General features: G+C 38.3%; 1 protein-coding gene across 2 annotated transcripts in view; it reads right to left on the bottom strand.

The window, feature by feature from the left end:
- LOC127810408 (uncharacterized) overlaps positions 1 to 25,431 on the bottom strand; it is a 122,538-nt gene that overhangs the window by 30,071 nt on the left and 67,036 nt on the right. The window lies entirely within an intron of this gene.

The following is a 25,431-nucleotide window of genomic DNA, read 5'->3' as shown; positions in this document are numbered from 1 at the left end:
CGACTTTAAACATCAAATGTTCAAGGCAGGCAAAATCATTCCCTTATGTTACAGATTTCAGACCTCATGTTGACAATTGTTTTGGAGGATTTAATGGATGAATTTTTGTACAAAGTTTTAGTATATTGTACTCCAAATTGTGGTGAACTTAGGATGACAACTGGTACGAATTTTGGTGGAATATTGGCTGAGTAGGAATTAGGTGAAGATGGTAACCCAAGTAGACTGAAAGAGGAATAAAAGTTGAAAACTTATCTAAGTGTCGGGAGATAAGTTTTATTTTTTAATTTTATCTGATTGCTCTAATCTTGTTTTGTTTTTGAATAGGAAGTTATGGTTAAATCTGATCCATAAGTGGGCTGAGTCTTTATCTTTACCTTCTTGTCTTTGTTTCAAATTAGGTAGTTAAGTTAGAATCCTATTTTTAAGAAAGTGGGTGGTTGACTCTTCAAAAGCTATATTGAGTCTTCTTCTCCTAAAAATAAGAAATACGATTTTCTTGCTCAAATTCTGTCATGGTTTCAGAGCTGTTGGCTTTTTTCTAGAACGATATTACTCTTCTTCGTGTCCTTATGCCCCGCAAACTTGTACTATTGCAAGGATGAGATTCTACCCCATTTTTTTGACCCGAGAGATTAAGCGATTTTTACCTAAAGACCATGTCCACTACAACTGAATCCAGCCGTGCATCTAAGGCACCTGTTACAATACCTGTCAACGGAGAGTACAACGCCACAACTCCAACCGGGGAATTGCAAAATATCCAAACAGCCTATGGGTTAAATGGTAAGAATTGTCTGAAATGGTCTTAGTTGGTTCGCACATTCTTGAATGGAAGAGGCAAGTTGAGTCATTTACTTGGCACTAGGCCTAAGAAAGGGGATCCCACATTTGAAGCTTGGGATGAAGAAGACTCTATAGTAATGTCTTGGCTATGGAACTCAATACTTCTAGAAATCAGTGACATTGTCATGTTTCTGAACACAGCTTAAGAGATTTGGGATGCTGTTAAGCAGACTTATTCTAAAGTTTGGGATGCAAACCAGATTTATGAGATTAAAACTAAAATCTAAGCTACAAAGCGGGGGAATCGGTCAATCACAAAATACTTCAATCTTCTGCAAACTTTATGGCAGGAGATGGATCATTATCAGTGTATCAAGATGACATGTAGTGAGGATCTAGCTCTTCTCAAAAGGTTTGTTGAGAAGGATAGGATTTATGAATTCCTTACTGGACTGAATATTCAGTTTGATGTAGTGAGGGTACAAATACTTGGGAAAGAAGACTTGCCATCTCTAAATAAGACCCTAGTTATTGTTCATGCTGAGGAGGGAAAGAGAGGAGTTATGCTTGATACTCCTACAGTAGATAGTTCAGCTCTAATGACAAGAATAGTGACTCTACAACATCCTAGTTTTGAACAACAATCAAGTGAGGTTAAAAGGACACTTGATGGATCTCAATCAAATAAGGATCTCTTACGGTGTACTTATTGTAAAAAGCCTAGACATACCATAAAAAAATGATAGAAGCTACATGGTAAGCCTTAAGCTGAGAACAAAGGGTCATCAGACAAGCAGAGAAGACATGAGCAAGCATATGTGGGAAACACTCAGCAAATTAGGGAAAGGGATTCTCAAGAATCACTAACTGAGTTTAATAAGGAAGAAGTTACAAAGCTGAGATAGTTACTTGGGTCCTAGAGAAACCAACTGGATTAGGCACCTGTACCTTAACCTTTTTAGGTATTTCTTCCTTCTCTTATGCTCTAAATGCCTCGAATGTGACCCTCTCAGGTGTCTAGATCATTGATTCAGGGGCCATAGACCACATGACTTGTTCCTGTTAGTGTTGGTGCCCTAATGGTAGATTTAGATGGCATCTGACATTTATAATTATGGGACTAATGATGTAATTCTTGCAATATGTAATAAAATATGTTTTCATATTTTAAGGTCATATCTTCATTCATAACTCTCCAATCATTATATATGAATGAGTCCCTAGATTTCTTGTTAAAGGTCTTATTCTTAAGTGTTAAGAATATGTGACAATTGACCTTTGTAATAAAGATATCTTAATGATCATTAACAGTCCTTAGACTTCTCAGAAGGGGATTATGATTAGTCGATTACGGACTGACACATGGGATATTACATCTGATTAGTATGAGATGCTAATGATAAAGGATGGTGAGTCGCATGCCATAATCCATGAGATGGATATGTTGGAGACATTATCGTAGCTAATATATTGTTTTGTATTCTATTATAGCAGTTAGTTGCTTTTTCTGTTATGCTTCTTTAAGTTGTTGCTGTTAGTTTGTTATTGTAAATAGCTATATAAATAGCTATTCCTCTGTTTTATAATATTCATTGATCGAGGTTCATTTTCATGATTTCTCTCTCTCTTCTTTTCTGCTTGTTTAACTGAGAGAATAACATTCACATGGTATCAGAGCCTTAACTATCGTCTACGGCTTCCAATCGGAACCCTAGTGCCTCGTCCTTACCTCGATCAATGTGTTCTTCGGATTCACAAATTGATTTTCCTTCTGTTGCGAAATCCTTGAATTTTGTTCCGATCAAATTAGACAACAGTAACTACCTATTTGGGAAGGCGCAAATCCTAGCCACTATTTGAGCCTTTGATTTGGGTCCGTTCATTCACAACTCGTCGTCGCCATCAAAATATGTATCGAATCCTGATGCAGAAGTAGAAGGTTCGGACACAACGATTATTAATCCTGAGTACCTCATGTGGATTAGGTCAGATCAGCTACTGCTTGGTTGGTTGTTCTCGACAATGGATAAAGAGGTATTAGCTCAAGTAATTCATTGTGAATCTGTTGGAGAGGTATGGTCATCTCTTGAAACGCTTTACTCTCAGAAAACTATAACACAATCGTTTCAACTAAGATAACAACTCAGATCTGTTAAGAAAAATTCTCTGTCAATTAATAATTACTTTACGGATCAAAACTATCGCTCATGCCTTGTCGGCAATTGGCGAACCCCTAGGTGACAAGGATTTGTTGTTAGCTATCTTAAATGGACTTGATCATGAGTATGATACTGTGGTGAGTCTAATTACGTACCAAATGGATGAGATTAACTTGGAGAAAGTTCAATATCTTCTTCTTATGCATGAACAACGATTAGTTACCAATAACTCAACTGTTTCATCTTCGGTTAATTTTGATGCTGTTAATGTGAACGTTGCAACATCTGGATCTAAATCTGGTAGTAGTTATCCTAATCAAAATAGAGGAGGTTTTTGAGGAGGAGGATTTATGAACCAAGGTGGTAGAGGCCGAGGTCGGTTTAATAACAATAAGAGGTTTTACTGTCAATTATGTGGTAAACCAGGTCATCTTGTAGACAAATGTTATCATCGATATGACAAAATTTTTCAGAGAAGTCCTAGTCAGTTTCAAAACTATGAACAATTCAATCAAGGTCAGTTTCAAAACTATGGACAGTTCAATCAAGGCACTAATAGTGGTTTTCAAGCTGAACCACAAGCATATTTGGCCGGTCCTAGTGAAGTGAATGAAGTCTTTATGTTTGATTTAGGTTCTTCATCTTCTGCACATCAGTCATTTGCTCCATCTGCTGATGTTCAATCTCAGTTTTCTCCTCCTCCATGGTTTGTTGATTCTGGAGCTACTAATCATGTTGCAACAAGTCTCAACAATTTGTCTCTTTCATCTCCTTATCATGGCAATGACAAGGTTACTGTTGGTGATGGTAAGAGTTTGCCTATCTGGCTATCTCTCATATTGGTGCAAGTCATTTATATACTCACACTCATCCTCAGTCAGTTCTTTCCTTGTCTAATGTTCTGCATGTTCCTAAAATGAAAAAGAGTCTTCTTAGTGTTTCTCAACTTACAAAGGATAACAATGTTGTTGCTGAGTTTGATTCAACTTCTTGTTTGATTAAGGACAAAGCCTCAGGTCTGGTGTTACTCCGAGGAACACTTAGGAATGGTCTATATCAATTGGAGCCTGCGTTGATCTTCTGTGCCCATATCCAAGACCATTAATTCTTCCAAGATCTCAACTATTGCTGCCAATCTTTCCTCCAAGGTCGTGGATGTTACTAATTCTTTTTCAAATAAATCCACAAAACAACAGATTGTTCCAGATCTGCCTTTGAATGTAAATGTAGCTCAAACAAATTGTATAGGACAACAGTGGCATGCCAAGCTCAGCCATCCCACTTTTCATGTATTGAAACATGTTTTGAATAAAATTCAAATTGATTGTTCTAAATCTTCAGTTCCATTCTGTGATTCATGCAAAATTGGTAAATCACATCAATTTCCTTTTGAAAATTGCCCTATTACTGCTAAGCAGCCTCTGGAATTGATATACTCAGATGTATGGGGTCTAGCACCTATGCTTTCTGTTGAGGGTTTTAGGTACTATATCATTTTTGTTAATGCCTACACCCGCTACTCCTGGTTATTTCCGTTGAAATTGAAATCTGATTCCTTGCAAACTTTTATTACTTTTCACAAGCTTGTTGAATTATAGTATAATTCTAAGTTGAAAGCTTTACAAACTGATAATGGGGGGAAGTTTAAAGCTTTTCTTCCTTATCTTCAATCTTGTGGGATTCAACCTAGATTTTCTTATCCATACACACACCAACAAAATGGTGTGGCTGAACGCAAATATCGTCATGTTACTGAAATGGGATTGATCTTATTGACTCGTGCTCAAATGCCTCTAAAGTTTTGGGCAACAGCTTTTCAAACTGTTGTCTATCTCATTAATCGCCTTCCGTCAGCTGTGCTTCACTTTGCCTGTCCCTTTAAATTACTCTATCTCAAGCAACCTGATTATCTCAAATTACAACCGTTTGGTTGTTCATGTTTTCCTTATCTTAGACCTTATAATAAACACAAATTTGATTTCCGTTCATCTAAATGTGTGTTTATTGGTTATAGTATTGATCAGGCTGGTTATCGATGTTTGCATCCCACAGGAATAATATATGTCTCTAGACATCTTGAGTTCAATCCTCTTGAATTTCCTTACTCCTCTCTATGTCTACATCCTCAGGACCTTCAACTGAACTATTTCAGTCTCTTCCTTTTTCTTATTCAAATGTTCCTCGGGTGTCTCAGTCCTTGGTTTCACCTTTATCAGCTGCTGTCTCACGCAATTCAAGAATCTCATTACATGAAAATTCTGATCCTTTATTTCTTTCGTCCAATTCTCCGTTCATTCAACCTTTTAAACCTAAAGTACCTAAATATCAGTTACCTCCAGCTCCATCTATTCATCCTATGATCACTCGATCAAAACAATCTTTTGTTACCTCTCCTCATATCTTGTTAACTTCTCTTGAACCTAGATCAGTTCATGAAGCTCTTTGTGATCCTCACTAGACTAAGGCTATGCAGGAGGAGTTTCATGCCTTGTAGTCCAATCAGACATGGGAGTTGGTTCCCTATTCTTCGGAAATGAATCTTATTGGGTGTAAATGGGTATTTCGGGTCAAATACAATTTTGATGGATCTATTCTTAGGCATAAAGCTCGTCTCGTAGCTAAAGGATTCCTTCAAAAATCTTGGAATTGATTACAATGATACTTTCAGTCCAATTGTAAAAGCACCCACCATAAGAGTGTTGTTTTCATTGGCTCTCACTTTTGGTTGGGATATACAACAAGTTGACATCAACAATGCATTTCTAAATGGGGAATTGACAGAGAATGTATATATGTCACAGCCGGAAGGATTTATAGATGCTCAGTTGCCTAAGTTTGTCTGCAAACTTAAGAAATCCCTCTATGGTCTCAAACAAGCTCGAAGAGCTTGGTACACCAAACTTAAAACTGCACTGCAAGCATGGGGTTTTGTTCAATCAGTTGCTGATGCTTCTCTGTTTATTAAGCGCTCTTCTAGTGCAGTGTTGTTTCTTTTGGTGTATGTTGATGATATCCTTGTCACAGGGTCAGATTCTCTTGCTCTTCAGCAATGTATTCATGATTTGGATCAGCATTTTGCTCTCAAAACCTTAGGATCAGTCAATTACTTCTTAGGTTTTGAAGCACATTGCGATAAGACTGGTTTGTATCTTACACAATTGAAGTATACTGTTGATTTGTTAAATAAAGCTGGTATGAATGATTGCAAACCATGTAATACACCAGTTAATTTGGCAGTCTCCTTTACTGATGAAGGTGAACTTTTTCCAGATCCATCCTTGTATAGAACTATTGTTGGTTCTCTTCAATATTTGACCCATACTCAGCCAGATATCTCGTTTGTGGTGAATAAGTTGAGTCAATTCTTGGCATCCCCTAAATTACAACACTGGACAACATGTAAACGTCTTCTTAGGTACTTAAAAGGTACTATTGGTCTTGGACTATGCTTTAAATCTTCTCCTGATATGACTCTCATAGTCTTTACAGATGCAGACTATGCTAGCTGCAAAATATCTAGAAAATCTACTAGTGGTATATGTGTGTTTCTTGGTTCCAACTTGCTGGTTTGGAGTTCTCGTAAACAATCAGTAGTGGCTCGGTTTGTGGGTGAAGTTGAGTACTGTGCTATGGCTCAAGGTGTTATTGAAATCATGTGGCTGCAATCACTTTTCACTGAGTTAGGTTACAAGATTTCTACTGTTCCGATGTTGTGGTGTGACAATCTAGTAGCAAAATGCATAGTTGAGAATCCAGTGTTTCACTCTCGGACTAAACATATTAAAATAGATGTGCATTTTGTGAGGGAGAAAGTAGAGAATAAGGAAGTGGAAATTTGGTATGTGCCTTCACTGCATCAAGTTGCTGATATTTTTACAAAAGGTTTACTGAGAGACAGATTGAAGTTTTTATGTTCTAAGCTTGGTCTACAAATCTCTCCCGTTTGCTCTAATATGATAGCTAATCTGTTCTTGGGCAAAGACAGCAGCAAGACTAATCAGCAAAAAGTTATTCTACCGGGAGGTTCAGATTGAGGGGGAATGTTGGAGACATTATCTTAGCTGATATATTGTTTTGTATTCTGTTATAGCAATTAGCTGCTTTTTCTGTTATGCTTCTTTAAGTTGTTGTTGTTAGTTTGTTATTGTAAATAGCTATATAAATAGCTATTCCTCTGTTTTATAATATTCATTGATCGAGGTTCATTTTCATGATTTCTCTCTCTTCTTTTCTGTTAGTTTAACTGAGAGAATAACATTCACAGGATATAGTATACATATGGGTAGGTGTTAGTGAAACATTTACTGAATGTGACGCACATGATAAATCACATGGTTGAGAGGATCTATGGTCTATCACAACCTTCAATTGTTACTGGTCCTTAGACCGGAGGCAATACAATTGTCTTGTATGTTAGTACCAGGGATTTGCCGTTGCTAAAAACCATCCGATTACTGGATGGGACATACACTGTGTGGTCCCTATATAGTGGCATATGGAGGCAGGTGATTGTTAGTGGGATCCATCGATCTTTGGCGTTAGGTGAACATCCTATGCGATCAGTGGTGGTCTTGATTGTAAAAACCCCTGACAAGGGTACCCTTGATTGGAAAGAGTTCTGATGTGTAATCTCAATCACACCACACTGATTTTAGCATTGTCATCGAGTTAGTGAGTTTGATCAGTACTCGATCGGGGTGATAACTGATGGAGGGATTATAGTACATGATAATCGAAAGCCCAAATAGGTTTTATTCTGAAGTGAGACTTCATTATTGGTAGGATCGCTCTGACATAATACTAGTTGTCACTTAGGGTCTTTTGAGATACATCGAGGAGATGGAGAGATCCTTGTTTTAGACCAAAATGTTTGGTCAATGTCAAAGAGTTTGACATGTCTTGATTGCTACTTAGTAGTGAACCTAAAAGGTCACATGCATATCCGAGTGTGATGGTTGACTAAGCGATTAAGGCTGAAACCGTAATTAAGAGTTAATGATATTACCGTTAAGAGTTAACGGATTGAGTTCAATGATTAATTTATAAGGAGCAATCGTCGAGAGTTGATGTGCATGCCGTTATGTATTAACGAGGGCCTTAGTGTCATTATGAGATAATGAAAGTGCTATTAAGAATTAATAGCGAACGTAGATGCAATTTGTGGATGTTTTTGATAAAGGGACCAAAATGGTCAATAGCCTTTGGGAACTATCGACCGTTCCAAGATGAACTATTCACAGTTTCTGTCGATTGCGTTGACAAATTGCATGATTGTTTATCAATTCGTGAGGCGGAAAGGTTGGGGCACATGGCAAGGGTGAACGAGAGGAGGACGACGTGCGTCCTCTTGGTCTCCTCCATGTTCCCAGCACGATTTCCATGTCCCTTGTCTGTTGTGAGAATATTTAGGCAGCTAGGGTTTTGGGTATTGCATATATAAGCAAGTTGAGAATGCAAGGTAGTTAGTAGCATTGAATTTCTCTCAACCCTAGCCTGAATTCTTCTCTATCTTCAGAGCTCGAAAGACCCTCTGATTGCCCTCCTTCCATTGCTCCCCTTACTTCCTCATAGCTATTGTAGCTTATTGTTCTTGATTGTGAGACTATCAAGCTTGAGAAGCCACTTTGATTTGAACCCACTTCATTTCCAGCCCTAATCTCCCTTTGTCTCTCTGCCTAGCACAAAGAAAGAGTGTTGGGATTCACTATCTCACTAGAGCGTGGACTAACTAGGCCTCCCGTGTTTTCGGGAAATGGTTTGGTCTAACTGAAAGATTGTTCGGAAGCAGTTTGGAGCAAGGAGTTGCTGCCATCAGAAGGATTTCAACCTCTACATTGACCTTTAAGTGTTGAAAGGTATACCTACTAAACCCCCTATGGCATGGTTTAATTTTGGATAGCATATGGACATCGAAACGAGTCTTGCAAGTTGATTTTGGTTTATGTTTCTGCTGCCATTTTATTAATTTTTCGAAAAAATATTGAAAATCTGATTAAACCCTTGCATTGATACTCTAATAATTGGCGTTCCTCATCAGTTCCTCCCAGAAATTTATTTCATATACAGTGTGTCCTAGCAATAGAAAGATAACCATTGCTGATGGCACAAAAACCACAATAGCCGACCAAGGAGATGTTTACATCAATGACTCTCTCATACTAAGAAATGCCCTGCATGTATCCAAGTTGTTCACTAATCTTATTTCAATTCAAAAACTCACCACAGATTCTAACTATAGGGTGGTTTTTCATTCTTCTTATTGTGAAATTATGGAACAGGACATGAGGAAAATGATTGGACATGCTAAAGAGAGAGATGGTCTCTACTATCTTGAGGAATCTAGTGGACAGGAGGATAGGGCAGCTTAGTTCTTGCCATTATCTTTTCTGACTGAGTCCTCAAAGTCACGTAAAGAAAGAATCTAGTTACAACACCTACATTTTGGTCATCCATCTTTTAATGCTCTTAGATTGATGTTTCCTTTATTATTCAAAGGATTAGTTGGAGAGGTTTTTCATTGTGAAATATGTGAACTTGCAAAACATAAAAGAACATCTTTTCTAGTTAGTATGAAAAGAAGTTCTTCTCCATTTGCTCTTATCCATAGTGACATATGTGGTCCCTTACCTATTTCTAATATCACTGGGGCTCGGTGGTTTGTGTCTTTTATTGATGATTGCACTCGTGTCATCTAGGTTTACCTTTCGAAAAATAAATCTAAAGTGAGTTCCATATTTCCAATTTTCTATAATATGGTGAGAACTCAATTCAATGTTGATATTAAAAGAGTTTGTTCTGATAATGCTAAAGACTATTTCAATCAGTCCCTTTCTCCCTATTTTCAAGCAAGAGATATAATCCATGAATTCTCTTGTGTTAATACCCCTCAACAAAATGGGGTGGTTGAGAGGAAGAATGGTTATCGTCTTGCCATTACAAGAGCCCTTCTATTTCAAAAAAATGTTCCAAAATAGTACTGAGGGGAAGCTATTTTAACTGCTACCCATCTTATTAACATGTTGCCTTCAAGAAACCTTAATTCACAAAGCCCATAGTTTTCAATCTCCAATGGCCTTATTCCTAGAGTGTTCAGATGTGTAGCATTTGTACATTTATACTCTCAACATAGGAGAAAACTTGATCCTAGAGCTCTTAAATGTATCTTTGTTGGTTATTCATCTACTCAAAAAGGGTATAAGTGTTTTCATCCCCCAATCAAGAAGTTTTTTGAATCAACTGATGTTACATTTACTGAACAAAATCAGTACTTTGCTCAACCTTCTCTTCAGGGGAAGACCTCAGTACCTGAAAATAAGGCCAGCGATCTCTTCCTTCCTGAGTTTGCAGCCTCATCTATTCCCTCTGTTCCATCCCTACAACCTGTTGTTCCACCTTTACAACTTGTGTCTAATAATCACTCCCAGACACAAGAATTGATGCAGGAAGGACCAACTTAAGAGCCTACCCACCGTCCACTACAAGTATACTCAAGAAGAAAGGGACCAGTTGCTTATCCGATACCTATTAAATCATCAGACTCTACCCCCATTCTTGACTTTGGTCATAATAAGGTAATTACTTCTCCTTCTACCTCTCCTAATGAGATTGAACCTATTGTTGAACCATCTAAATCAAGTGATAGTGAACTTCCTATTGCTAATCGTAAAGGAACTAGAGCATGCACAAAGCACCCTCTACACCTATTTATGTCTTACAAAATCCTATCCCATAGTCATAAAGCTCTACTTACTAACATAAGCTCCATTCCCATACCAAAAACAATGTCTAGAGGCATTAAGTGATGAGAATTGGAAAAATGCTACGAAGGTGGAGATGCAGATGCAGATGCAGGCATTTGAAAAAAACAAGACATGGGATCTGGTAAGCTTGTCTAAAGGAAAAAAAACTAGTGGGATGTAGATGGGTGTTTACAGTTAAATATACCTCAGATGGGTCATTGGAAATGTATAAAGCAAAGTTGGTTGCTAAGCACTATACCCAAACCTATGGTGTAGATTATCTTGAAACATTTGCTCCGGTTGCAAAAATGAACACCATAAGAATATTGTTGTCTCTAGTGGCTAATCTTCATTGGAAATTGCTGCAATTTGATGTGAAAAATGTCTTTTTACATGGAGACCTAGAGGAAGAGATTTATAAGGAAGTTCCACTTGGGTTATGTCCAAGTGTAGGAAAGGATGCTATATACAGATAGATAAGGCATTATATGGCTTGATATAATCTCCAAGGACATGGTTTGGAAGGTTTACCAAAGCTATGCTCAATTTGGGATACAAACAAAGTCAAGGTGATCATACTCTATTTATAAGACATTATATTTTCGAAAAAGTACAATTTATTGGTATATGTGGATGACATCATAATGATAGGGGATGACTTGGAAGGAATGGAAAGCCTAAAGAAGTGTTTAATAAAGGAGTTAGGCAAGCTGAAGTATTTTTTGGGTATTGAAGTGGCCCATTCTCAACAAAGGATTTTTATATCTCAACAGAAATATATCATAGATTTACTGACAGACATAGGCAAGCTAGGGTGCAGACATGTTGAAACACCTATTGAGCCTAGTCATCGACTTGGTGATAGCCTAGAGGATGCAACAACAAATAAGAGCCTCTACCAAAGGTTAGTTAGGAGGCTCATCTATTTGTCACATACTAGACTTGACATAGAATTTGTTGTTGGCGTTGTTAGCTAATTCATGTGGCACAAGATACCTATGCATTCTTGGAAATGACATAGACCTCTCCTGTGGTTAAAGATACGGTGAAATGACCAATTTTCCCTTTTTAAAATCTCTCCTGAATTTTGGACGTGGCCAAACTAGTTTAGAGGTTCATCCATGGCTTAACCTAGTTCTCTTTCTCTCACAACCCAAATGATAGTTTCTTTGCAAGAATGCTAGCAATTGTTGGGTTCCACCAGAGAGCGTGAAAGAAAGATAGGAAAGGTGAGAAGGAGGCATAAAAGAGGTTGTCATTTGCTAAAGAAGATGGGTTTCATCATCACTAAGCCCTTTCTCTCTGTATGTATATCTTTCTTTACTCTCTCTTTGATTCTTGCTTGAGTTTGCCTATGGCACCATTGGTGATGGTTTCTTTTGTCTGTCTGTCTTTCTCTTTCTCAAACGAGATTGCGTTCTGTTTGTGACACCCCATAAATTTATTAATAAACATAGGAAGAGGGTACCTGACACTTCAAAACATGAGGAGCTATTATTAGACAGTTTCTGAAACAAAATATTTAAGGTGGCAAGCCAAGCAAGTGAAAAACCTCAGGTAAGCAGCTGAATTTAAAATCAGTTTTTGGGGACTAGATTAAGGGATAAATATCTGCATTTTTAATATGTTATTAGGCATAAAAAGAGGATTCCAATGATATGGAAATTAGTAATTTTGGTTAAGAATTGAGGAAGTTGGATTAAGGATTAAATAAGGGGATTATGGTTAATTAAGCAAGAACTAGTGAGGTTCCAGCTATAGGGAATCTGTAGAAGATTTTAGAAACATGGTGAGGTGGCTGAATTGCTGAAGCATACAGGTGAGGTGTCTTCCTACCTACACGAACACTTGCATCTATGGCTAGGTGGCAACAAAAAAGACAAAAGGGTGGCAGGTGCTTCAGTTGAAGCAGATAGCTGGCTGTCTCTGCAGGAAAATGCCACCAAACAAGAGCCAAGTGGCAGCCAGGCTGTGTTAGAGTAGTTTAAATATCATGTTCATGTTCTTTCTCTCAGTTAGCTATATGTATATTGCTCTTTGTATTTTCAGTTAGTTTTCAGTTCGTTCCTTTTTCAGTTAGCGGCTGCCTATGTGTATCTTGTTATAAGCGGTTGAGCTGTCTATTTAAAGGCAGCTCATCTTCCGAATCTATTGAGGCTTGATTATTCTTCTATCAGCTGAGTCCTATCTTTCATTCTCTCTATTTTATTTCTGTCCTAGTTGTTTCTTTACATGGTATCAGAGCTTCGGTTCGAAATAGTCGATGGCCTCCAATCATGTTCTCGATTCTCCCTCGTCTCCCTCTCCTCGTTCTTCTTCTTCATTATCGACTGGATCTCAGTTGGACTTCTCGTCTGTTGGTAAGGCGTTGAATTTCATTCCGATTAAACTCAATTTCAGCAATTATATTTTCTGGAAGGCACAAGTTCTTGCTACGGTGCGTGCATTCGATCTAGTGTCGTTTCTCAATAAAACGACACCTCCTATGAAGTTTCTGGCTCCTTCCGATGGTGAAGAAACGGAAGTTAATCCAGCCTACTTGAGCTGGATTCGATCCGATCAGCTTCTATTGGGATGGCTGTTCTCAACAATCGATCAAGAGGTCCTTGCTCAGGTGATTCATAGTGAGTCATCGGTTGAGGTATGGAGTATTCTAGAAAGTTTGTACTCTCGCTAAACTATAGCCAAATCCTTTCAATTAAAACAGCAGCTAAGATCTATGAAAAAGGACTCTGTCTATAAATGATTTCATTCTCAAGATTAAAACAGTCGGACACACTTTGGCAGCAATAGGTGAACCACTTAATGATAAAGAATTGTTGCTTACAATTCTTAATGGTTTAGATCAGGAGTATGAGACAGTTGTGAGCCTTATTAATGGATGAGGTCGATTTGGAAAAGGTCCAATATTTGTTATTGATGCATGAACAAAGACTTTCAGTCAAAAACTCCACTGCCAATTTTGATTCGGTCTCTACCATGCATGTCAATGTGGCTTCAATGCCTTCTGCTCAGAATTATAATTTCAGTAGCACTCGAGGAGGTTCGTCTCAGAGAGGAAATGGATATGGTAATAGAGGAGGAAGAGGAGGTCGAGGGAGGAATTCAAATAGGAGAATTTACTGTTAGTTGTGTGGTAAGCCAGGCCACTTTGTGGATCGCTGTTATCATCGATTTGATAAAACATTCCAGCGGCCATCAAACACAAGTTTTGGCAGATCTGATGGTGGTAATCCAACACAGTTTATTACTCAGCCTCAGTTTATGAATCAAGTTCCTTCAAGAGCTTACATGGCCTCCTTTAGTGACTCTAACGGGAACTACACTAATAATATGGCTTCAACACAAGGCACTCACTAAGGTAGTTCTTCTAATTCTTTCACACCTAACAACTTTACAGCTTCTCCTTCCCTTCCCGATTCAAAATGGTTTGTTGACTCTGGAGCAACTAATCACATCACCTCCAACCTTAACAACCTCTCTTTACATGCTCCCTACACTGGTGGCGACAAAGTTGCTGTTGGCAATGGTAAGCAACTTCCTATTAATCATGTTGGCACCAATTATTTGCAATCTCAACCAAATTTAGTCCTTCCATTATCTAATGTTCTTCATGTTCCTAGTATGAAGAAAAATTTGATTAGTGTGTCTCAGCTTACTCATGACTATAATGTGGTAGCTGAATTTGATTCCAATGTTTGTTTGATTAAGGACAAGGCTTTCGGACCGGTGCTGCTTCGGGGACACCTTAAGGATGGGCTTTATCGTTTGACTCCAGCATCTTGTTCTGCTGGTGCCAACATTCCTGCTTCATCTCTAGACACTTCTTTAGTTTCTTCTGTTTTTCCTTCAAAAACATGTAATAAACTAGCTATGTGTACAAGGTCAAACTCATTTTGTCATGAGTTCCCACATGTTGTAAATGCTGTTCAGCAACACACTCAAATTTGTCAACAATGGCATGATAAGCTGGGACATCCTTCAATGAATGTACTCAAGTTTGTGTTGAATAAAATGGGAATTTCTTGTTCAGGTTCTGATTTGTCCTTTTGTGATTCTTGCAAAATTGGAAAGTTAAGCTAGCTTCCTTTTTCAAGTCATGACATTACTGCAGTTAAACCCTTGGAATTAATTTATTCTGATCTCTGGGGACCAGCCCCCATTTTGTCTCTAGAAGGCTATAGGTACTACATCATTTTTGTTGATGCATACACTCGGTATACTTGGATATATCCCCTAAAGCTTAAATCAGATGCTTTGTCTGCATTCACTGTCTTCCATAAGTTTGCAGAACTTCAATACAACACTAAGCTTAAAGCTTTGCAAACTGATAATGGAGGGGAATTTCGAGCTTTCTTGCCTTATCTTTGAACTCATGGCATCCAATCTAGATTTACTTGTCCACATACTCATCAGCAGAATGGTGTCGCTGAACGTAAACACAGACACATCGCTGAAATGGGATTAACTTTGTTGTCTCGTGCTTGTATGCCTCTTCGGTTTTGGGTGGAGTCCTTTCAAACAGCAGTTCATCTTATTAACTTGCTTCCTTCTTCTTCCCTCAAGTCTTTGACACCATTTGAACTGCTATATAATAAACAACCTAATTACTTCATTCTTCAACCTTTTGGTTGTGCTTATTTTCCCTTTCTTTGTCCATATAATCAACATAAGTTTGATTTTCATTCAGCCAAATGTGTTTTTCTTGGCTATAGTCATACTCAAGTTGGTTACAAGTGCTTGCATTCATTTGGGAGAGTATATGTGTCTCGGCATGTCCATTTTAATCCTAGTGATTTTCCTTATCCTTCTTTGTTTTCTCCTTCTTCATTGTCTTCCTCACCTGTTTCTCACGGATATTCTACTGCATTTCTAGAACCTATTTTCACTCGCTCTAATTCTTCATGGTGTCCCTCGACTGCATCAGCTCCGGTTCCCACACAGTCTAATAGTCACATAAATGTCTCCTCTCTGGTTGTAGAACACTTACAACAGTTGCCATCTAATCCAGCTTCTTCATCTGCACCTCCGTCTAAACCTAAGACCTCCAAACCTATTTTTGCTCCCTCTCTTCACCCTATGGTCACCTGATCCAAGTCTCAACAGTTAGTTACTCCTTCTCCTCATGCCTTAGTGAGTTCTGTTGAACCTAATTCTGTTAGTGAGGCCCTTTTAGACTCACGATGGGTTCAGGCCATGCATGAAGAATATACAGCCTTACAGAAAAATCATACTTGGGATTTGGTTCCCATGTCTAAGGATATGAATCTGGTTGGCTGTAAGTGGGTGTTTAAAGTGAAATATAATGCTGATGGTTCTATTATTAAGTACAAAGCTAGGCTGGTTGCTAAGGGATTTCATCAAACCCCGGGTGTAGATTATGCTGAAACCTTTAGTCCGGTTGTTAAGGCACCAACCATTCGTGTTTTGTTTGCTTTGGCAGTTACCTATGGTTGGGACATCCAACAATTTGATGTCAATAATACTTTTCTCAATAGAGACTTAAATGAAGCAGTTTATATGGTTCAACCTGAGGGATTTGTTAATTCTCAGTTCCCTACACATGTTTGCAAGTTGCAAAAGTCTTTATATGGCCTCAAACAAGCTCCTCGAGCCTGGTATATGAAGCTGAGGACAGCATTACAGTCATGGGGATTTATTCGTGCTATGTCAGATGCATCTTTGTTTGTTAAGAAGACTGCTAGTTGTGTGCTTTATGTGTTGATCTATGTTGATGATATTCTACTCACTGGTTCTGATAATGATGCACTTAAATCATGTATTAGAGCATTGGACACACATTTTGCTCTTAAAACTCTTGGTTCGGTGAACTATTTTTTGGGTTTTGAAACTTATAGAGACAGCAGTGGTATCTACTTAACTCAGACTAGGTATGTTCTTGACTTACTGAAAAAGGCTGTTATGCATGATGGCAAGCCATGTGGTACTCCTTTGGCTGCTGGAGTTTCTTTAACAGATGAAGGAGAACTAATTTTCAATCCTTCTTTGTATAGAACTCTCATTGGCTCACTGCAATACTTGACATATACTCGCCCGGACATAGCTTTTACAGTTAACAAGCTTAGTCAATTTTTGTCTTGTCCTAAGGTGCAGCATTGGTTGGCTTGTAAGCGTCTTCTTCGATACCTAAAGGGCACAGTTGGCTTGGGTTTGGTTTTCTCTCCATCTCAAGATGATTTGTCCTTACAAGTGTACACGGATGCCGACCATGCTGGCTGCAAAGTGACTCGGCGTTCTACCAGTGGCTTTTGTGTTTATTTTGGCAAGAATCTCATTATTTGGGGTTCCAAGAAACAGACTGTTGTTGCTAGGTCTGTAGGAGAGGCTGAATATCGCGCTATTGCTTTGGGTGTGACTGAGTTGATGTGGCTGAAAACATTGTTTCAAGAGCTAGGCTATCCGTGTGCTGCTGTTCCTATTGTGTGGAGTGATAACTTAGCTGCCAAAAGTATGTCCGAGAATCCAGTTTTTCATTCTCGAACCAAACATATTGAAGTTGATGTTCACTTTGTTCGCGAGAAGGTGGAAAATGGTGAAGTAGAGGTTCGATATATTCCTACAACTAGTCAAGTGGTTGATGTTCTTACAAAAGGACTGCCTAGAGACAGGTTTAAGTTTCTACACGCAAGACTTGGTTTGGTGTTGTCTCCTGTCCATGCTGGTTCTACCGCTGCTGCTACATTCTCCACACTTGGTCACTCAACTTCTATGGAGTCTGATTTGAGGGGAAGTGTGAGTAGTTTAAATATCATGTTCATGTTCTTTCTCTCAGTTAGCTATATGTATATTGCTCTTTGTATTTTCAGTTAGTTTTCAGTTCGTTCCTTTTTCAGTTAGCGGCTGCCTATGTGTATCTTGTTATAAGCGGTTGAGCTGTCTATTTAAAGGCAGCTCATCTTCCGAATCTATTGAGGCTTGATTATTCTTCTATCAGCTGAGTCCTATCTTTCATTCTCTCTGTTTTATTTCTGCCCTAGTTGTTTCTTTACAGGCTGCCATGCACTCAGTTGCCTCAGCAGAGAAGTAGGCTGTTTCCCTTGCCTATGAATAGGCCAGACCTTTTTTATTTCAAGAGAAAACTGAAATGAGAGTGGGAAGATCTCCATAAGAAAGAGCTTTAGAGTGAGAAAGTTGAAGGATGTAAGGAAGTTATGCTGGGAAGCGAGAAAGGAGCTGAGAAATAAGAAAGGTCTGCTAGAAAGCTAAAGGAAGCTTGAAGAAACTAAGTCTTAACTTGAGGTAAGTGCATACTTATGGTTATTGTTCAAAAGTAAACCAGTAATCCAATCTATATTCTCTTAGAGAAGCATTCCCCAAATATATACAGTTGGTAGATAAAGAATAGAACAGAAAGCTAATCTCTAAAATCGGAAATTCCCTAAACCTAATTTCCTATAATCGAGTCTACTGAAATTAGGAAACAAATAATGGAAAGAATAAACTGAATCAAATCCCTAACAGCCTGTGATATAATCAACCGAAAATATAGTTTCCTAGGAAAGAAAATTGTATATTCTAATACTTCCCCTCAAGATGATGAGTGAATGCCTTGCATTGCAATCTTGCTTATTAATCTTTGACACACGGTGCTAGGAAGTCCTTTTGTGAGAATGTCGGCAAATTGATCACCGGTGGACACAAATGGGGTGCAAATTAGGCTACTATCAAGTTTCTCTTTTATAAAGTGTCTATCAACTTCAACATGTTTTGTCCGATCATGATGTACCAGATTATGAACAATGTTGATAGTTGACTTATTATCACAATAGAGCCTAATAGGTTCCTTCCACTTGATTTTTAGATCTTCCAAGATTATCTTGAGCCATAGTAATTCATATATTCCCCGAGCCATTGATCTGAGCTCAGCTTCTGCCCTTGATTGGGCTATAACATTTTGTTTCTTACTTCTCCAGGCCACAAGATCACCTCTTAGAAATGTGGAATGCCCTAATGTTGATCTTCTGTCGACAATCAACCCTGCATAGTCTACATTAATATAAGCCTCAAGAGACAACTCTTCCTTTTTCTTAAACAATATTCCTTTGCCTGATGTCCCCTTTAAATATTTTGCAGAATCTTGTGTATTGCTTTGAGATGTGTTTCTTTAGGATTATGCATGAACTCACTTACCGCACTCACAGCATAAGCTATGTCTGGTCTTGTATGTGACAGGTAAATAAGTCCTCCAAGTTCCAACAAGCCTTTGATAGGACCCTTTATACACTGCCCCATCTTCTGGGACATCTCCAAGTTGGTGATTAGGCTCTATGGGTGTATCAACAGCTTTACTTCCCAGGCTACTAGTTCCAGTCAACAAGTCTAGGATGTATTTTTGTTGGGATATGAAGATACCCTACCTAGAGTGTGCAAGCTCAATACTCAGAAAATATTTCAACCTGCCTAGCTCCTTAATCTCAAATTCTTCGACCAAACAACTTTTTAATTTTTCCATTCCTTCCATACCATCTCTAGTCACTATGATATCATCCACATATACCAGCAATGCAGTCACTCCCCTTGAGACTACGTGGTTTACAAATAGAGTATGATCACCCTACTCTGTTTGTACCCCATACCACACATTACTTTGGTGAATCGCCCAAACCATGCCTCGGTAATTGCTTCAATCCATATAGAGCCTTTTTCAACTTGCACACCACATCTTCCCTTGTCTTTGATTCAAAGTCAGACGATACTTCCATATAGATCTCCTCCTCAAGGTCTCCATGTAAGAACGCGTCTTGACATCAAACTATTGCAATTTCCAGCCTAAGTTGGTAGCCAAAGATAATAGCATTCTCACAATGTTCATTTTAGCCACTGGAGCAAATGTCTTAATATAATCCACTCCATATGCTTGTGTATATCCCTTAGCAACTAATCTTGCTTTGTACCTTTCTAACGACATGTCTGGTCTATACTTCACTATGAATACTCATTTGCATCCCACTAGGTTCTTCCCTTCAATAATTTCACCAATTCTCATGTTTGATTTTTCTCAAGTACTTCCATCTCTGTCTTCATAGCATCCCTCCAATTCTCATTACCTAATGCTTCGGATAAGGTCTTGGGTATGGGAATTGTGTTTAGGCTGGTGAGGAAGGCTTTGTGTTTAGGAGACAGGCTTGTATAGGGCATGAACAAGTATAGGGGATGTTTGGTAAAGGTTCTTGTTCCTTTTTTGATAGCAATAGGAATGTCAAGATCACTCTGATTGGGTTCAATTACACTAGGATTGGGCATAGTGGTTACCTCAGTGGCATCAGGATTAGGACCCTGTTTGGATGATGGAGCTTGCTAGGTTAAGTGGCTGGTGTTTTTCTTCTTGAATACATCTGTAGTGGACAAGTCGATGTTGGTGGTTGCTCCCCCTTCATCATTTCCTATGAGTCACTTTGAATGGATGACTGGAACTCAAGTGATGGAATAGGAATCGAATATTGGCTCAAAGAAAGGAATTCAAGGAGAAAGAAATCATTGTCCTTGTCTTCTAAGAATGAAGTCTCCCCCTGAAGATAAGTATGATCAAAATATGAATTATTTTCAATAAAGGTGACATCAACGGACACAAGAAACTTCTTTATGGGAGGATGATAACACTTATACCACTTTTGGGTGGAAGAATAACCAACAAAGATGCATTTGAGAGTACATGGATCAAGTTTGCCCCTATGTTGAGTGTGTATATGGATGAAAGATATGCAACCAAAGACTTTTGGGAGCAGCCCATTGGAGGCATTGAAACTTGGGAAGAATTTTGTGAGGAGTTGTATTGAATTGTGGGAATCTAGGCTCCGTGAGAGTAGTTTGTTTATGAGGTGAGTGGCTGTCAAAACTGCTTCTCCCCAATACAATTTTGGGACATTCTTTTGAAGTAGAAGGGCTCTTGTGATAGCTAGGAGATGACCATTTTTTCTTTCGGCCACCCTGTTTTGTTGTGGTATATTAACACAAGAGGACTCATGAATTATGCATTTTTCTTGAAATAAGGATGATAAAGATTGATTGAAATAATATTTTGCATTATCATAACGAAATCCTTTTACTTTTGACACCGAATTGGATTTTGACCATATTGTAGAAGATTGAAAAAAGTGTGCACACCTCAAATTTGGTTTTTAAAAGGTATAAGCAAGTTACACGAGTGCAGTCATCAATAAAAGAGATAAACCATTGGGCTCTAGAAATATTAGGAACAGTTGAAGAGCCACATATGTTCCTGTAAATAATTGCAAATAGAAGAGAACTTTGTCGAGAGTAACTAGTAAAACCAACCTATTTCACTTAGGGTAGAATTACCCAATTATATATAGTTGGTTAATGAAGAGAAGATCATAAACTAATCTCTAAATTAGGCAATTGCCTAACCATAACCTACAGAAATTAGGAAACACATGCACCTAGAATACAGCCAGTAAAATATAGTCAAGATAGAGATAAGATCTCCTAGAAAAGGAGTATGGAAATATGGATCTCGGGATCCTCTAACACTCCCCCTCAAGATTGTGAGTAAATGTCTTGCATTCCAATCTTGCTCAATAATCTCTGACACACATGGCTAGGAAGTCCCTTTGTAAGAATATCTGCAAGTTGATCGCCAGTAGGCACAAATGGGGTGCAAATCAAGCCACTATCTAGTTTCTCTTTTATGAAGTGTCTAGCTACTTCAACATGCTTTGTCTGGTCATGTTGTACGGATTATGAACAATATTAATAGCTTATTTATTATCACAGTAGAGTCTCATAGGTTCTTTCCACTCGAGTTTTAGGTCTTCTAAGAGTATCTTGATCCACAGTAATTCACATATTCGCAGGGCCATTGATCTGAACTCTGCTTCAACACTTGATCGGGCTACAACACTTTGTTTCTTACTTCTCCAAGTCACATTTGAAGTAGTGTCTAGCTACTTCAAATGTGTAATACCCCGATGTTGATCTTCTATCAACAACCGACCTTGCATAGTTAGCATCAGTATAGGCCTCAAGAGACAACTCTCCCCCTTTCTTAAACAATATGACTTTTACTCAGTGTTGTTAAAGGCGCGCCTAGGCGCAAGGCCCTTCAAGGCACAGCCATCTCGCCTTGCCATACCTAGGCGAGGCGAGATCCAGCCAGGCGTGCCTAGGCCCTTTAGGCGCACCTCCCTCAGGCACACATCCATCAGGCGCAGCTGATTTTTCAGCATGTTTTATTTTTTAAACATTTTTCTGTTAAAACTTAAAGAGAAAGAAAATAATAAAATACAATATTGAAAAGTCAACAAAACTCAAAAATATCATGCTCCAGCTCATCTGATTTCTAGAAGGCCAAGAGACTACACCTCCAAGGCTCCAACTCTCTTACGCAACACTCTCTTCTCTCACGCAACGCAGCAACTGCAACTCCTCAAGTTCTTCTCTAGTTTTCCAGTTCTAATTGAGGTGCTTCATTGCTTCTCCAGGCTAAGGTAACATATCGACAATCCCTGATTCTTCTCTTCTTTTTCTTCTTCTTACACTGCTGGTAGCTGCTAGCCTGCTTCTTTTTTGGCAATCCTTGTTGCTTCTTCTTCTTCTTCTTATTACGCGGTTGCTTCTCAATCTTACATTGCTGCTATCCTTCTCCTTCTTCTTCTTCTTCTTACACGGCTGCTTCTTACGTTGTTGCTATCCTCTTGCTCCTTCTTCTTCTTCTGCTATCCTCCTTCTTCTTCTTCTTCCGCTGCTGCTAAACTTCTTCTTCTTCTTCTTCTTCTTACACTGCTACTACTGCTAGCCTGTTTCTTTTTCTTCTTCTTCTCAATCTTACATTGCTGCTATCATTCTCCTTCTTCTTCTTCTTCTTCTTTCTTATTCTTCTTCTAGTTTATTATGTATATCTAGTTAATCCTAATTAAAATTTAGCCATTTAGGACCTATTAATGGTTTAAGGTTGATCATTTAACTTTTTCTTTTAAGTTGACTGTTGACTTCAAAGTCTTAAAACTAACATTTTTTGGTGGGTTTTGCTTAAGTTTAATGACATTTTTAGAACTATTTTGTTGTCTTTTAATTATATATGTCAAATACTATTTTTTTTTTTTTTATTTGTGGTGTTTAAATGTCGATTCCTTTTTCTGATTTGTTGAAATATGGTGGGATTTAATTTGCTGAAATTTACAGGTATGTCATGAAGTATGTTTATGTTGTGATTTATTTAATATATGTTGAATTCTTGAATTTTTTGATAACATAAATGTTGATATGTGATTAGGATCTATTTTATGACATATTATTCAATTAAGAAGTATATTTTTCTTTCTTCTTGGTCAGCATGCACCTTGCACTTGCCAGGCGCACGCCTCGCCTTGCGCCTTAGGCTCCAAGACCCTTTGTACCTTAGTGTGCCTTGGGCTTTTAACTGTTAGTGTAGGTGCTCTAGACCTAATCAGATTGGACAAATTGTACATTGACATTTGCAATCATATTTATAAAGAGTTATTTAATTCTACAAGAAGTCGTTCTATTAGTTTCTTGTTATTAATGTAATGATCGGATGAAACTAGATAGAAGTCCATATGATGTATGCTATGATTAATATGTAAAGATGTGAGATGATGTATCACAGTTTCTCGACATCATTAAATGTCCCAAGTTGTAGCAATGTCAAGAATGAACATTGACAATTGCAGTAAGACTTGTATGTGCTATGTTTTTGTTATGTGATAGCAATGGGGGTCTCACACCCATAGACATGGAGATGCCTAGATAAGTATATAGGTGACCAATGTTGGAGAACGTGTCACTGGACATGACTCGCCATGAGATTCCATTTTGGTTATATATTGATGGTATTCTCATACAAGATGGGTGTAACTAATCCTTTGACTTGAGGTTATCATGGTCATTTCAAAAGAAGATTGGTATGCTTTGACATCGTTTCGATGGGCCTAGATAAAGGCTGCAAGTGGGCGATTGTTGGGCATATCGTGAGGCTCATGGAGATGGGTGCATAACCAAGATGGGACTTATCTATCCCTTGATAGAGGATGATGTATCTAAAGCGCCTTTGGTGGATATTTACTTTAAATTCATGACCATGGTGAAAGAGATCGATAAGGAGTTATTGATTCACTTTCTAATAAGTGAAGCTATCCAGATGACCGAAGAAAAACTCATGTGATCATAATCAAGCAACACATTGCCAGACTTGAGATCACATAAGATACATTGACGAGATGATCGAATTACACGGTAACCATGCTCGTGAAAGGTTATTTGCGGATTATGAATTCTTCTGAATAATTGGGTAGGCATGATGCCTTGCTAGAGGCCAATCTTGTCTTATGTGTTCGTATCGACACATTGCCAACATATTTGGAAGCCTAATGAGTCATACGCAATAGGCATGGTCCCTGGCTTAAACCAGGAGAGCGGACGTATGGTTAAGTGAGACACTTCAGCAAGAAGTTGTGCCGTCGTAGGTTCTCACGGGAAAAGAATAAATAGATGTAATGACATTGATATGACGAGGGGTCGTCATAAAGGAAAGAGTTTCCTAAAATAACAATTGATTAAACTAGAAAGGAGTTTCTAATTTAATAATTTGGGCTTAATTTAATACTTGGGCTAAATAAAGTACTTAGGCCAAATATTAAATTAAATTAAATATTTGGGCTAAATTAGATTTGAGTCAAATATTAAATAATAAATATTATATTTGGGCTAAATTAGCTTTGGGCCAAATATTAAATATTTAGACTTAAATTAGATTTGGGCCAAATATTTTATAAATGAATTTGGGCCACTTTAATTTCTAGTTGGACTAAGATTAGCCCACATAAGGTTCTAGTTGAACTAGGATTAATGGGCTACCCCAATCCATGTCTATTAGGGTTTAGAAAACCCTAGGAGGTTGTTCCTCTATAAATAGCCCTTTATGGGATGCCCAAATTAAGCTTTTATTTTATGGTTTTCAAGAGTTGAAAATCCGTTCTTCTCCGGTCCATTCACAAGCCTTGTTAGGAGAAGGAGCTAGCACTCCCATTTCACTCTCCTCGCTAACGGACGTGCGCTGCATATCACAAGTTAGAGGCCGGACGCTTGGACGGCTCGAATCTGCGAACGACTTAAAAATCTAAAGGTTAGATTTATTTTATTTTGTTTGTGAATGTTATAATTTCGACGTTGATCCAGTCGCTGGGATCGGGGTAAGGTTCAAAATTTTTGAACTACGCTGCTTGCCCGGTAGCGATCTTGCTTCACTTTCATTAACAACACTGGTTATAACCCAATCTCACATTGGTAGTCTATTGAGAAGATCTTGGGTATAAAACTTGTTAAAACTTGGGTGAGGATTCAGGGTGTTCACACAACATGACCAGTCAATTGTGGAGGTTGACTACAAGCAATCGGAGGTCAACTGTTTAAGGCAAAAAGTTCAAGACCTAGACTATAGAGGGACAAAATCAAATATGGGGTCGACTTCCTACTACAATAACTCAGGTTGACTGATGGTGGGAAAGCCACTTTTGGAGGTTGATTAAAGATGCAAAAAGAGCCAAAGAGGGAGAAAGGAAATGGATTCACACCATGCACAACAAGAATAGAAGAGGGACTACTAAGCCACACTTGTGCCACATGTACACACCCAACGGCTAGACAATGGGGACAATAGCTTCCCATGCACGTTATCTATTGTTCCATCATCCACTGGAGGATGATATTCAGCCAAGGCAAGAGAAAAGGGTGTGGGGTTGTAACAGGTT

Source organism: Diospyros lotus, chromosome 1, assembly GCF_014633365.1.
Source record: "Diospyros lotus cultivar Yz01 chromosome 1, ASM1463336v1, whole genome shotgun sequence".
Lineage (NCBI taxonomy): Eukaryota > Viridiplantae > Streptophyta > Magnoliopsida > Ericales > Ebenaceae > Diospyros > Diospyros lotus.
Note: the sequence above shows the minus strand (reverse complement) of the source record. Positions and strands in the feature narration are given on the sequence as shown.